At 39.4% G+C, this 14,330-nt stretch overlaps 1 protein-coding gene across 2 annotated transcripts in view; it reads left to right on the plus strand.

Moving 5' to 3' along the window:
- The window catches only part of Pcca (propionyl-CoA carboxylase subunit alpha), a 370,367-nt gene that overhangs the window by 61,433 nt on the left and 294,604 nt on the right, over nt 1–14,330 (plus strand). The window lies entirely within an intron of this gene.

The raw sequence follows: 14,330 nt of genomic DNA on the forward strand, positions 1-14,330 counted from the left end.
TTATATCAGATATTAAATTATCTTGTTCTAATATGTTACTTTTTTTCTACTTTGTAACTTGTATTTTGTTCTTTGGAGCATTACTTATAAGTGTAGTTTTCAATTTCTAGATGAAACTCAAAACTCTAAATTTAAGTTGGAACAGTTATTTAGATTGCAGAACTATAGTCTAGAATTGTTTATTGTAACGTATACGCGAATGTTCCCATATAGTGTATTCTTATATTTACATTTGTATAGATAAAGTGTTGGAAAACTGTTGTCTGTGGGACATTCTGCATTTTATTAATAAAGTTTTATTCAAACCCACTCATGCCCATTCATTTATGTATTTGTCTATGGCTGCTTTTGTCCTGGAACAGCAGAGATGAGTGGCCTGCCAAGCCCTAAAACACATGCCATATAACCTTCATGCCTCCAGGCATAGATGAATGCTTGACACTCAGGAAAGTTAAATGATATGGCCAGTGTGGTCATTCATGTATTTAGTCATTGTCTTAGGGTTTCTCTTGCTGTGATGAAACACTGTGACCAAAAAGCACATTGGGGAGGAAGGGATTTTTAGGCTTACACTTTAGCATTGCTGTTTATCACTGAAGGATGCCAGGACAGGAACTCAAACAGGGCTGGTTCCCGGAGGCAGGAGCTGATGCAGAGGCCATGGAGGGAGCTGCTTACTGGTTTGCTTCCCAAGGCTTGCTCCGCCCACCTTCTTATAGAACTCAAGTGTAGCAAGCTTTCTGGTTGGACTTTGTTGGACCACCAGCCCACAAATAATGACCTGGAGACTTATTATTAATTATGAAAGCTTGACTAAAAACAACAACAAAAGAAAAAAAAATGAGCTGGGTGGTGGTGGCACACGTCTTTAATCTTAGCATTCGGGAGGCAGAGGCAGGTGGACCTCTGTGAGTTCAAGGCCAGCCTGGTCTACAGAGTGAGATTCAGGATAGGCACCAAAACTACACAGAGAAATCCTGTCTCAAAAAAACAAAAAGAAAGCTTGGCCTTAGCTTAGGTTTTTTTCCAACTAGCTCTTATAACTTAAATTAACCTGTCTCTATTAATCTACATTCTGCCCTGTGGCTTGATTACCTCTGTTCTATACCATATGTCCAGCTTCTTCAGAGTCTCTGGTGAAATCTGCATACCTAGATTCTTCCTCCTTGCCCTCCCTCTCTGCCCTGGAAGCCTTGCCTATACTTCTTGCTATTGGCTGTTCAGTTTTTTATTTCAGTAATCACAGCAATACATCCTCACACAGTGTATAGATATCCTACATTTCCCCCTTTGTGTCTAAGTAAAAAGGAAAGATTTTAACTCTAATACAGTAAAACTATATACAGTAAAAAATTATCAGGTAAGAATTACATTCACAATATCCAATCCATTTTCATTTGGCAAATTCAGAGTAATTACTCCATTATCTATCCTATCTTGGTGAGTCCAACGTTTTATACCTAAACCATTTTCTATCATAACTTGTATTACCATTGTAAAAATAACTTTTTAGAACTAAAAATATCTTAGATAAACAACTTAAGCTTTTATGTTTCTCAAGCCTATCAACTTTACATCTCTTATGTTTTGTTTTTCTGAATTTGATAACAAGGAAAACTGTATAACTATTTAATCTTCAGTCCCCATCAGAGACCCAAGAAGGATAAAATATTACTTGAGTAAATAGAAAGTGCAGAACAAACAACTTCCAAAGCTATAGATACTATAGAGACATTTGGCTGCCTGGACTCAAGGTTCCTCTACAATACTGGGGCATCCATCTTTGGCCTACAGGCCTAGAATATCTGACAAATTTTTCTGTAAAACAGGAATTTTGAAGGACTGTCCTACCCTGTCTTGGCAAAGTTTGGCAGTTACTTTCTTTTGTATCCTGATTGTCCAGTTTGGACAACATACTGTCATTCATCAAGGCAAGGGCAGTTTCTTGCCCAGTGGTTAACTTTGCCAAAATAAAATCAAACTCCATATGGAGGTTCTTTGATGCCCATCATCCTTTTTTGAAGTAGATTTGTGCTCTCAGGAGCAGATGTGTCTCACTGTCATGAAAAGCCTTATGTTATTAAAACATCTTAAATGCCATATTTTGTAGGTCTCTGAAGTGTTTGAAGACCACCTATCTAAACTATATCTCTGTTTGACCTTGAAAAACATACCTAACATGGCTACAAATTTGATTGTTATAAATTTCAACCTGTATTTCTTTATTATCCTATATAGCTTTCAAGGACTAGACCTTTACATTACATTTTTAAATGAGCTGCATAGGTACAATGCCTTAAACAAGAGTAGAAACATATATATGTTCAAACAAAAATAACCTTAAATTTGTATCAATATACACAAGTCCATACCAATGTAAAATATTTAAGACTAGTAGTTGCCTTTTTAGTTTAAAAGTAGATTCAATAATTGTGGTGGACTAGCCCCCACTGTTACCATCCAAGTTACTCTTGAATAGGGAGAAGTAAGAAATATTACATAGAAAGAGATACCTAGATGATGAGAGGAAAGACAGAAACACAGGATAGCCTTGGGAGGGTCTGGGTCAAAACCCACCAGCCCAGAACTTCATTCAAAAGGGCTTTTTACAACAATGCCAAGGGGAGGGGCAAAAGACCTCCCTCTTATGGTGGTATTTTATTTGTACTGAAATATGATTTTGATTGTATGTTAATAAAGTTGCCCGGGGGTCAGAGCTATTAGAGCCATAGCAAAAGCTGGGCGGTGGTGGTGCACGCCTTTAATCCCAGCACTTGGTAGGCAGAGCTAGGTAGATCTCTGTGTGTTCAAGGATACAGCCAGCATCGGAGACACATGCCTTTAATCTCAATACCATAGAAGACCTGGAGGGCTGTACAACAGACAGTGATGAGGCAGTCATGTGGTTGGTTTTACAACCAATGAGAAGGCAGAACAGAAAGTCTATATAAAGACAAACAGATAGGAAGTAACTCTCTTTCGGAGAGGTCTCTTGGTTTAAGAGGCTAGCTGCAGCAGGTGGGTAAGGCTCTTAGCTCTGACCTCTTGGCTTTCTTCTTTGCATTGGTTCTGTGTTTCTTATTTAATAAGACGGTTAGTTACATCTACACCCCCTGCTAGATACAGCCAAGTGGAGACCCTTCCAAACACCTGGTACCTAGGCCAGTGGCCCAGTCATCCCCTCATGCAGTCCTGCTGGGTACAGCCACTAGGAAACCTCAGTGGGCTCCAACAAATAATCCACCCTTTTATCCTGTCATTTCTATATTCCTCTTTTACTTTTCAGAATGAGTTCCCTTGAATCTAATCTCCTTTGCTCAGCTTTCTCCTTGACCATGACCAACCACAACTTGCAATCAAATGATGATAAATATTCATAGTCCATTGAACGATCAACCCCCCCCCCCCCCCCCCCCGCCATCCCACTTCTTGGGATATGGGCATCATGTTCTCTAGACTGCTTCCTGTTGATGGCCACTCTAGGGAATCTGAGAAAATTGAGATAATGGTCTAGTCCTGGAAGAGGTAGTTGTATTATTTTTTTGTTTAGTCTTTGTGTGATGGGAAAGTGCAGGGCTTATCTGAAGTCCTGGCTGGAGTAGTCTGTGAGGCTGGTCCATCTCAGCTAGCAGCTTTGACGTTGTTCTTGATGCAGAATTTTGAGAACGCTAGCAGAGGCGTTTTGATTTTGATGCTGGATTACTTGGCCTACTTGTTTTCACTCGTGTTTTGTTTTGTTTTTATTTTTTTGTTTTTTTTAAAAAACACAAAGTTTTAAAGGTAACATATCTGTATTAACATAAGTATAGAATGTCCAGTGTGTACAAGTCAGCTTAAGAAGATTTTTTGTTCTATATTTGAACAGTTAAAGACATCTATTATCTTTATAAATCTGTTTGGACTGTCTAAACCTATGAAAGGGTTGTATGTAATAAGTCATGAGGATTCTATAGTCAACAAGATTTATCATGTCTCATCTGGTCTCAGAGCTGTACCCATATTGAGGGATCAGCATATAATATCACCTGTCCTATAGCCTTTCTTGGCTTTTTTTCTTTATGTCTGTAGCTGTGCTTTTCAGGAGGTGCCCCCCCCCCCCCCGATCAAATGTGATTGTCATTAATTTTGAAGGCATCCATAGCCTTTTGTTTCCTGTGGAAACAAAGGCATAACCTTTCCTCCAATCCAACACATTTTCTGACTTCCATTCTGAAGTTAAGACATTCTTAAAACATATAGGTTGGTTTAATTTAGTAGTTCCCATAATCCAATGTCTCTCAGTAGCTATTGTTTTTTGTTTATTAGCATTAAAAACATTCAAAGCCAACAAAGCACCATACAGGATCCAGACACCCTGTGTATTTCCCATCTTTACATGGCTTTTTTCTTTTATATTACTTTACTCTCTCTTTAGAGACTTCATTATTTTTAAACTATTTTTTTTATGACTATACAAATTTCTTTCTTCAGCATCTAAGCACAATTTAAAGCATACTGTATCTTTTTTAGAGGATTTTTGTTTCTGGACCTGGCTTTACTAAGTGCCTGTAGTGTTCTCTGACTGCCTAAGACAAATCTTAAACTGTTAGGCAGCAGTTAGGTTCTGGTGGCTAGGCAGTGGCCAGGAGCTGTGAGCATCTGCCCACCTGAGAGACCACGTCTGGCTCCTTGTCCAGAATTTTTCTTTGCTTTCTCAGACGCTGTGTTTGGATAATTCGAGCCTCCACATTGGATGTCATATGTAACAAGCTTTCTCCTTGGACTGTTTTAGCCCACTAGCCTGCAAATAATGACCTACCTGGAGAGTTATTATTAATTATGAAAGCTTGCCCTTAGCTTAGGCTTTTTTCTAACTAGCTCTTATAACTTAAATTAACCTGTCTCTATTAATCTACATTCTGCCCTGTGGCTTGATTTCCTCTGTTCTGTACCATATGTCCACCTTCTTCAGAGTCTCTGGTGAAATCTGCATACCTAGATTCTTCCTCCTTGTCCTCCCTCTCTGCCCTGGAAGCCCTGCCTATACCTCCTTCAATTAGCTGTTCAGTTTTTTATTATACCAATCTCAGCAATACATCTTTACACAGTATACAAATATCCCACAACATCCAGGAACAGCAGCCTAGGGATGGCATCACCCACCATGGACTGGGCCATCTCCCATTGATCACTAAATGAGAAAATGCCTTACAGCAGCTCTCCTCGAGGCATTTCCCCAGCTGAGGCTCCTTCCTCTGATGACTGTAGCTTGTGTCAAGTTGACACACAAAACCACCCAGTACAGTCGACCCTTTGACAACTTGACACATAAACACGTCTCTATTAAGCCATATTCCTTCCTTTCTTATCCATCCCCAAGATCTCACATTAAAATAATAAATAATTTTAAAAGTTCCACAGTCTTTACCAATTCAAACATATTAAAATTTCAGTCTCTTTAAAATACCTAATTTCTTTTAAAAGTTCAAGTCTTTTTTTCAGCTGCTTTAAAAATCAAAATTAAATACTTCCTTCAAGAGGGAAGAACCAGGGTACTGTCACAATCTGAACCAAGCAAAATCAAACTCCAACAGTATAAATAACTCAGTGTACAATTATCTGGGATTCACTTACGATCTTCACCTCCAAAGGGCTTGGGTCACCTCTCCAGCTTTGCCCTCTGCAGCACACACAATTTATCTTTTAGGCTCCCGCTGGCTCTACCCTACTGCTGCTGCTGTTCTTGGTAGTCTTCCCATGGTACTGGCATCTCCAAAATGCTGGGGTCCCTTGCTGCAACTGGGCTGCACTTTCACCAATAGCCTCTCCTGGGTTCTCTTCATGGTCCAACCCTCAACTTCTTTGCATGACTCCCCCATTCCTGGGCCTTCAACTGCCACTGAGGCTGCACCCTCACCAGTGACCTTTCCTGGCATCTCACAGTGCCAATCCTCAGCTGCTCTCCATGACCCCTTTATGCCTCTAAAACCAGTACCACCTGCATGATGCTTACATGTTACCAAGTCTGGCTGCCAGCACGAGGTACAACCTTGGCTGCCTCTGAAACACAGCTTCTCTGTGCTCTCAGGAAATACTTTCCAGAAGATGTCACCTCAGTGATGCTGGTCTCTTCTTAATCACCGCTAATTTCTTAGCTCCAGCCAACTAGCATCAAGTATCCCAACAAAGCGAAATTTTGCTTTAGTGGTTCTAACATCTTGTTAATCACAGCTGATTTTCAGCCTCAGCTAACCAGAACCACAGGCTCTTAATTCAGAATAACAAATGGCCCTGATAGAGTCTTTAAACTTCCCTCTGAACTTTCACAAGTCAGGCCTCCATCTTCTGCATTGCTCTAAACATTTTTATCTTCCAAGCTCCTAAAAAATATCTCTCTGAGCTCTTAACACTCAGTGGTTCTTCTAGCCCAAAGTTCCAAAGTCCTTCCACAATTTTCCCCAAAACATTGTTAGGTCTGTCACTGCAGTACCCCTCTACACTGGTACCTATACCTGTATTAGTCATTTCTGGCTTAGAGTTCAGTACAGATATAGTACAGATATAGTTGACAACCAAGAGTAGCCATCACAGTCATTAAAGGTGCTTCTTTGACATTTCTGTCCAGGGCATTTGAGGGTATGAAAATGAGTCAGGTATGAGTTCTGCTCCTCGACCTTTCACAGCCATGCTGGAAAGAATAGGTAAGTGATTTAAATTCAGAAAAGAAATCACTGTGAGACATCAAATTTTCACTAAACAAAGATAAAACAAAAACTTAGATGTTCATGTTAGAGAAGAGAGTGTAGAAGAACCCACTACTTCTTGTTTCCCTGAGGTTTTTTTTTTTTATCTTATCGCCCCCATTTTCCTTTACCAACAATACTGTTCCTTTACTAAGCTTCTCTGTGTCACATGCTTTCCACACTCTGCTCACTGCACAGTGTGTCTCTGTGTCACATGCTTTCCACACTCTGCTCACTGCACAGTGTGTCTCTGTGTCACATGCTTTTCACACTCTGCTCACTGCAGTGTGTCTCTGTGTCACATGCTTTCCACACTCTGCTCACTGCACAGTGTGTCTCTGTGTCACATGCTTTCCAAACTCTGCTCATTGCACAGTGTGTCTCTGTGTCACATGCTTTCCACACTCTGCTCACTGCAGTGTTTCTCTGTGTCACATGCTTTTCACACTCTGCTCACTGCAGTGTGTCTCTGTGTCACATGCTTTCCACACTCTGCTCACTGCACAGTGTGTCTCTGTGTCACATGCTTTCCACACTCTGCTCATTGCACAGTGTGTCTCTGTGTCACATGCTTTCCACACTCTGCTCACTGCACAGTGTGTCTCTGTGTCACATGCTTTCCACACTCTGCTCACTGCACAGTGTGTCTCTGTGTCACATGCTTTCCACACTCTCCTCGCTGCACAGTGTGTCTCTCCCTGCCTTTTCCAGCCCAAAGTCACTGTCCATGTGTTAACTTTTCTGTATCTTTCTAATGAGGTGGATGTTTTCTGTCAAATTCTAGAATACTAAAAAAATGAAAAATAAAAAATTTCTTACTGGGCATACTATCTTCCATATTATGTTAAAATTGTTTTCTGTTTTTATCTCTCATTTCTGAAGCCTTGGTTTTTTATCAGTCTCTGCTTCCTCTTTATCTGTTCTTATGATTCCAACATAGTAAGTTCACTGAGCATTAAACATTATAGAAGACCTAAGATTAAGAGTTAAAAGATACTCAGCCTGCAAAAGAGCTTTCTTCCCATCACAGAAAGATGGGTTGTACCCAAAAGACGGGTGGTATTTTTCCTTGCACTAGAAATTTGTAGCTCATAACTAAGGAGCCTGTTTCCTTGTGTGTGTGTGTCAGGGCAAGATTCATATTTGGCATACAATTTCTATGACATTAAATATGGTACCATTGGAGCTTACCATTTAAGATGTGTGGGTGGAAGTTTCCTGTCCCAACCACCCAGTACCAAATAAGTACTCTGAGGCTTATATTAATTATAAATGTTCGGCCAATAGCTCAGGCTTATTATTAACTAGCTCTTACATTTTAAGTTAACCCGGATTCATTATTTACACTCTGCCACATGATAGTACATTTATTAGCATGGCACATTTATCTCCTGCTTCCTTTGCATCTGCTGGCAACTCCTGACTCTGCCTACAAAGATGATTTTTTAAGAATATCTGGTCCTGTTGGTGAGTGCCATAGAAACAGCACAAAGGGAATTGACTGTAGGTTATGGTATATTGTGGGAACATTGCTTATGTGATGATTTTTTTTAAAAAATTTATTTATTATGTGTACAGCATGTATGACTGCAGGCCAGAAGAGGTCACTAGATCTCATTACAGGTGCTTGTGAGCCACCATGTGGTTGCTGGGACTTGAACTCAGGACCTCAGGAAGAGCAGTCAGTGTTCTTAATCTCTGAGCCATCTCTCCAGCCCCATGAGCCATCTCTCCAGCCTCGATTTTTTTTTTTAAATATATCCTTAGAAATTGACTAACTTCAGTGCCATTGTGGCAGATTGTCACATTGGTGACAATTTTTGGTGAGAAAGACTAGCAGATTTTAAGTTTGTGTGTGTGTGTGTGTGTGTGTGTGTGTGTGTGTGTGTGTGTGTGTGTGTTGGGGATAGAATCCAGGGCCTTGTGCATACTAGGAATGTACTCTATTGATGAGCTATATTCTCAGACTCTAATATCTGTATTTTTAGTTTGATACTTTGACGTTCTTCTTTTTGGAGTAAAATACCTTGTGTTTGGAATTTAATCAAATATGGAGATTTTCATTGATTTTGGGTTTTAGTTATTGCCAAAGTCCAATGTAATTTTTTAATAGAATAAACATTTTTGCTCTCTAATCCAATATGTTTTATGTAATGTCTATAACTGAACTTCTTCAATGTTTTCTGAACACATGACACATATTTGTTTTAGATACTCCGCGATTGCTGAGCACACTGGTATATGATTTGAATCCTAGCACTTGAGTGGCAGAGGCCAGTGTGTCTCTGAATTTGAGGCCAGCCTGGTCTACATGGAGAGTTCTAGGCCAGGGCCACATAATGAGATCATTCATACAATGAAGGACTGGCATGATGGATTAGCAGGTAAAGCACTTGCTGCCAAGCCTACTGATCTGAGTTTAATCCCTGAGACCCACATGGTGGAAAGAGAACCACCTCTTTCAAATTGTCCTCTGATCTCCATAAGCATGTGATAGCATGCATGCCTCCACACACACACAGAATAAGTGAAAGTATACAATAAATAAATTAAAATATATGAATAAAAAATGAGAGCATACAATAAGCCAATTTCCCAATACATGCAAGTATGTATTTCTATACCTGCATAGGGATATAACATCCCAGTGGTAAAATACTTGATGAGGCTGTAGGTTTAATCCTAAGTATAGTTCTAAACCCTCAAACATAATTTTATTTTTAGGTTCATTGAGTATATAACCCCCCCCCTCGTGTGTGTGTGTGTGTGTGTGTGTGTGTGTGTGTGTGTGTGTGTGTGTTGCAAGCTTGCCACAGTGTGCATGTGGAGGTCAGAGGGCAGCTTGTGGTAGCTGGTTCTCTCCTTCCTCCATGTGGGTTCTGAGGATAGAACTTCAGTAGTCAGGCTTGGTGATAAATCCCTTTACCCACTGAGCCATTTCACTGGTTCTGATCATTATTTCATTTAGTTTATGACAGTGAGATCAGATTATGTGATTCTCTATTGCACATGATTTGAATAAAATCTTGACTTTTTATTGTTTTTGTTTGAGACAGGGTCTTACTGTCTAGGCCTGGAACTTGCTATGTAGACCAGGCTGATTGCAAACTCACAGAGATCCATCTGCCTCTGCCTCCCACACATCGTACTGTTGGGGTAAGCAGCATTCATCGAGGTCCTGCACTGCTGCAGCTCTTGCTCTCTTTGAATTTCTGCTCTGACTCCTTCAGTGCTGCACTGTAACCTGTAAGAGGAGACCAAACCCTTTCCTCCCCAAGTTGTTATTGGTAATGGTGCCCTATCACAGCAACAGAAAGAAACAAGGACAGGAACATCTTCCTAAACGTAGACTTGTTGGTGCTGCTGTTACTTAGACCTGTCATATAGACTTGCACAAGCATTGGGGCATTGACTATGAACATGCACTTATGTCCCTCCCCTCATCATTTTTTGTACGTAAAAATTTAAGTGATGCAGAAAAAAAGAATTACGGTTTTTATTTACATGCTGAAGTATTTTGCTATATTTGCTTTTTAATGTCTTTGTCTTTTCCTGTGTTCGTTATCAACCCCTGCCATTTTAATTTTGTACTTTACATTGTATGTAATTGTCAGTTCCATTCCTGTTCAGTTCATTATTTACTAAAAAAACCAGTTTAATACTTGTTTACAGTTGCTCGTTTAGTTTTGTGGTAAAAAAGCTTTATTGAAATATACTGATCTTCAATTAAGTATGCTCACAGTAACTTATTATCACAAGAAATCATGACCAGGAGAAAGGATCTGTCTTTGAGTTCTAAGGATTTCCCTGTGCCACTTGCTTTTCTCTTTCCTGCCCCTTCCCATGCCTTCCCCTTCCCTCTAGGAAACTGGGATCCACTTTATGTTATTGTAGGTGTTTTGCTTTGTTAGAATTTTATATAGATGGAATCATACGGGATGTGTTTAGTTTGGATGGGCTCCCCCCCTTTTTTTTTTTACTTAGCAGTTTTATTTTGTAATTGATCCATGCTGTAAATACCAGTAAGAAATTAATTTGGTCTTATTTCTGAGTCTTATATTCTTTTGTATGGGTAAGCAAGTTTTACTTGTGACCATTTGTGTATTGCTGGGCATTTGAATGCTTTCCTAGTTTAGCTATTACAACTGAGCATACTCAGAATGGTTGATTTTTCTGAACACTCACTTTCAGAACCAGTTCTGTTTGCTAAAAATTTAGGACTGACTGTAAGGCATAGCTGTTGTTTTTATTAGAATCTGAGTGCTAGTAGGTATAATTGTACATCTCTACTAATGGTTGCTCCATATTCTTGCCATACCTCTGCCTCATCATGTAGTAGTGTTTTATTGTGTTTTGGTTTGAATTTGTTTGATGATTAATGATGTTAGTTGGATTTGTAATATTGTTATTGAGTAAATGGTGTAGAATTGTTTGCATTCTGGCTATTTTGTCTGATATTTATCATTGCTAATGTTCTCTCATCATGAGTTTCCTCTTTGCTTTTTCAATGCAACAGAAGGTTGTGTCCTGATAGACTCACTTCGGGTTGAAGACACCATTAGGGAAAAATGAACTGAATCCATTTGGCCTGTCAAACATCATGGTTCAGCAACATGGAACACTGTAGACTTCCTTGTGGTCCTGGTGGCCAGCATCACAACAGGATTGTTTTGCAGGTTGCTAGAGATCAAAAGTACATGTTTGTAGTCCTTACCAGTGACTGGCTGAAAATAGGCTATGGGCCAGTTGTATTCATGGCATGTAGGGGAAGCTTTTCTGAAAAGACTGCTCTTTATTGTGTATGATAAAAATGTTCTCGTTATGTAAGTCATGGTGAATTTAGGAGTTTTGTTATCCTGTTATTTTACTTTGGGCTAAAGTAAGAGATGACTGCTGTATGTTGATATCTATATTAAATCTTGAAATATAATGACATGGTTTCTGTTTCTTGTCCTAAACTTTATAAAATAATCTAGAAACAAACACTGTGGACCACATAGAAAATGGAGCATGTTTCAACTATAAATATAATTCATTTAAATTTTCCTTAATTTGTTTAAAAACTCCTGTCTTTTGCTAGAAGAGTCAAATAAAATCATCTCATTTGAACATGCATTTCATCTTTTTTCTCTCATTGGCATTTCTGATTTATTTTCCTCAGATATTATGCAGATTCTGGTTGTTCCTTATCCATAAATAAAGGCAGAAATGTTTTTAATCCTTCACTTCAGGGCTTTTGGTTGTTCTTGCTGTGCTCTCTTTGACAAGAGAAGTTGCTGAGTTAAGATTTGAAATTCTGGAAATCAATGTAGAAAGGTCATTTTCAGAATTATCTCATGTTTTCCATGTCGTTATGTTAATTTTTTTTTTTTTTTTTTTTTTTTTTTTTAAAGATTTATTTATTTATTATGTATACAGAAGAGGGCACTAGATCTCATTACAGATGGTTGTGAACCACCATGTGGGTGTTGGGAATTGAACTCAGGACCTCTGGAAGAGCAGTCGGTGCTCTTAACCTCTGAGCCATCTCTCCAGCCCCTTTTTTTTTTTTTTTTTTTTGGTTTTTCGAGACAGGGTTTCTCTGTGTAGCTTTGCGCCTTTCCTGGAGCTCACTTGGTAGCCCAGGCTGGCCTCGAACTCACAGAGATCCGCCTGCCTCTGCCTCCCGAGTGCTGGGATTAAAGGCGTGCGCCACCAACGCCCGGCTTCGTTATGTTAATTTTAATACTATTTTATAGTAACTCTTTTCTGTTAAAATTGATTTTTTATTGATGTATTTGTATCTAATCCCTAAGCTTAGAATTCAGTAAGAAAGATTTTCAAGTGAAAGTAGTAAGTTGAAGATTTCATTGGATTAAATGAAGTAACATTAATTATCACTTTTCCATGTGGCTGGTGATTCTTCCTGGCTAGCCCCACGTTCATTCTAAAATTAAGCTTTTAAGTGCATGCTGTCTAAAACTGGCAGAGAAGCAGAAATAATGAGATGACACTGGGCCTTTGTTTTGGACTGGACTTTATCTGAGAATATTATTAGTTCCAGAGGCACTGGTTGTAGACAGTGTTTGGCATACTGGTGTGTCAGGGAGAGGGTGTGATTTTCTGTGCGTTTGTCTGTGCAGCATTCCTGTGGTGCAACTGTACAGTCTGCATGTTCTTAGCTTCTCTTCTCAGTTCTTCACACAGTAGTTGGTTGTTTGTAGATGTTAAGAGAAATAAGAACACATTATAGGCTAAAAAGAATGTGTTGCATTTCTTACCACAATGTTTTATTTATAAGGAATTGTTTTGACTAATTAATGACAGCTCTTACATATGTCATTGCTGATAAGAATGCCATAGTTTAGAGAAAATATGTTGAGTGTGAAAGCAGAATTGATTATATTCCTGCAATCATTATGTGAATGGTAGTACATTGCATTAGTGAAGCATAGATGGTCCCAGTGTTTGGAATTAACTTACAGTGAAATAATGTTAGAAGGTTCAGTTGGTCTTAGTACTGCTGAAATACAGACTTAAAATTAGTTTAAAACAATTGCTGAAGCTGGGTGGTTGATACCTAGGGATCCATTATAGTGTAAAGTCTAGTTTTGATTGTGTCTGAAGTTTTTCATTTAAGAAAATTTATAAAAGGAACCAGTGTGTTTTCATGTCTTCTGTTCTGGGCTTCCAGACTGGCACAGGAGATATGAGATTCAGCAGTAACTCATTTTGGGCTTGGAGATGTTAATACTCTCTTCCATATCCAGTACTAGGTTGTTTTAATCACTGTCTTTGCTATGTTCTCCTGTTGTTAAAGATGTAAGTTTCACTTCATCCTTTATATGTTCACGAACAGAGAAAGAATACAGTGTTTTGTCATTTTTTAAAATTGCTAGTGAACAGCAACCAAATGAACTCAAACAGGATATGCTGTCTAAAGCCTTAGCTCTTTCAGCTCGAGTGTGTCATTATTGACTGAACATTATTACCCTTAGAGTGGGAGGAGATACAAAAGGAAATTGTTCTGTATGGTGTTAGCTCATACAATCATCCCCTCCCTCATACCCGGTTGTTAAAAAACTTTATGCAGCTCTGCAGAGTGGTGCATGCTTGGAATTCTAGCACTCAGAAGGCTGAGGCAGGCAGACTGCTGAGAGTTCAAGGAGAGAGAGAGAGAGAGAGAGAGAGAGAGAGAGAGAGAGAGAGAGAGAAAGAGAGAGAGAGAGACAGAGAGAGAGAGACAGAGAGAGAGACAGAGAGAGAGAGACAGAGAGACACAGAGAGAGACACAGAGAGAGACAGAGAGAGAGACAGAGAGAGAGAGACACACAGAGAGAGACACAGAGAGAGAGAGAGAGAGAGACAGAGAGAGAATATATTTTCCAGGAACCAAACAGATGAGATGACTTGAATTCCCCTAGCAAAGGTTAAGAATGTGTGTGGAATGCTTCAGTGGGTAACAAAATGGTAAAGAGACCATTATTTCATTACTTAAGCTCCATCCTGGGGAATTGGGTAGAGAGCAGGAAACCAGTGTGCACTGGTGCTAGCCCCTGAGAGGGACCTACTGTGCTGTGTCTCAGGCCTGTCAGACCCGTGCACCTTCCCAGGTTGGCCAGGTGCTCT

Source organism: Peromyscus maniculatus, chromosome 9 (assembly GCF_049852395.1).
Source record: "Peromyscus maniculatus bairdii isolate BWxNUB_F1_BW_parent chromosome 9, HU_Pman_BW_mat_3.1, whole genome shotgun sequence".
Lineage (NCBI taxonomy): Eukaryota > Metazoa > Chordata > Mammalia > Rodentia > Cricetidae > Peromyscus > Peromyscus maniculatus.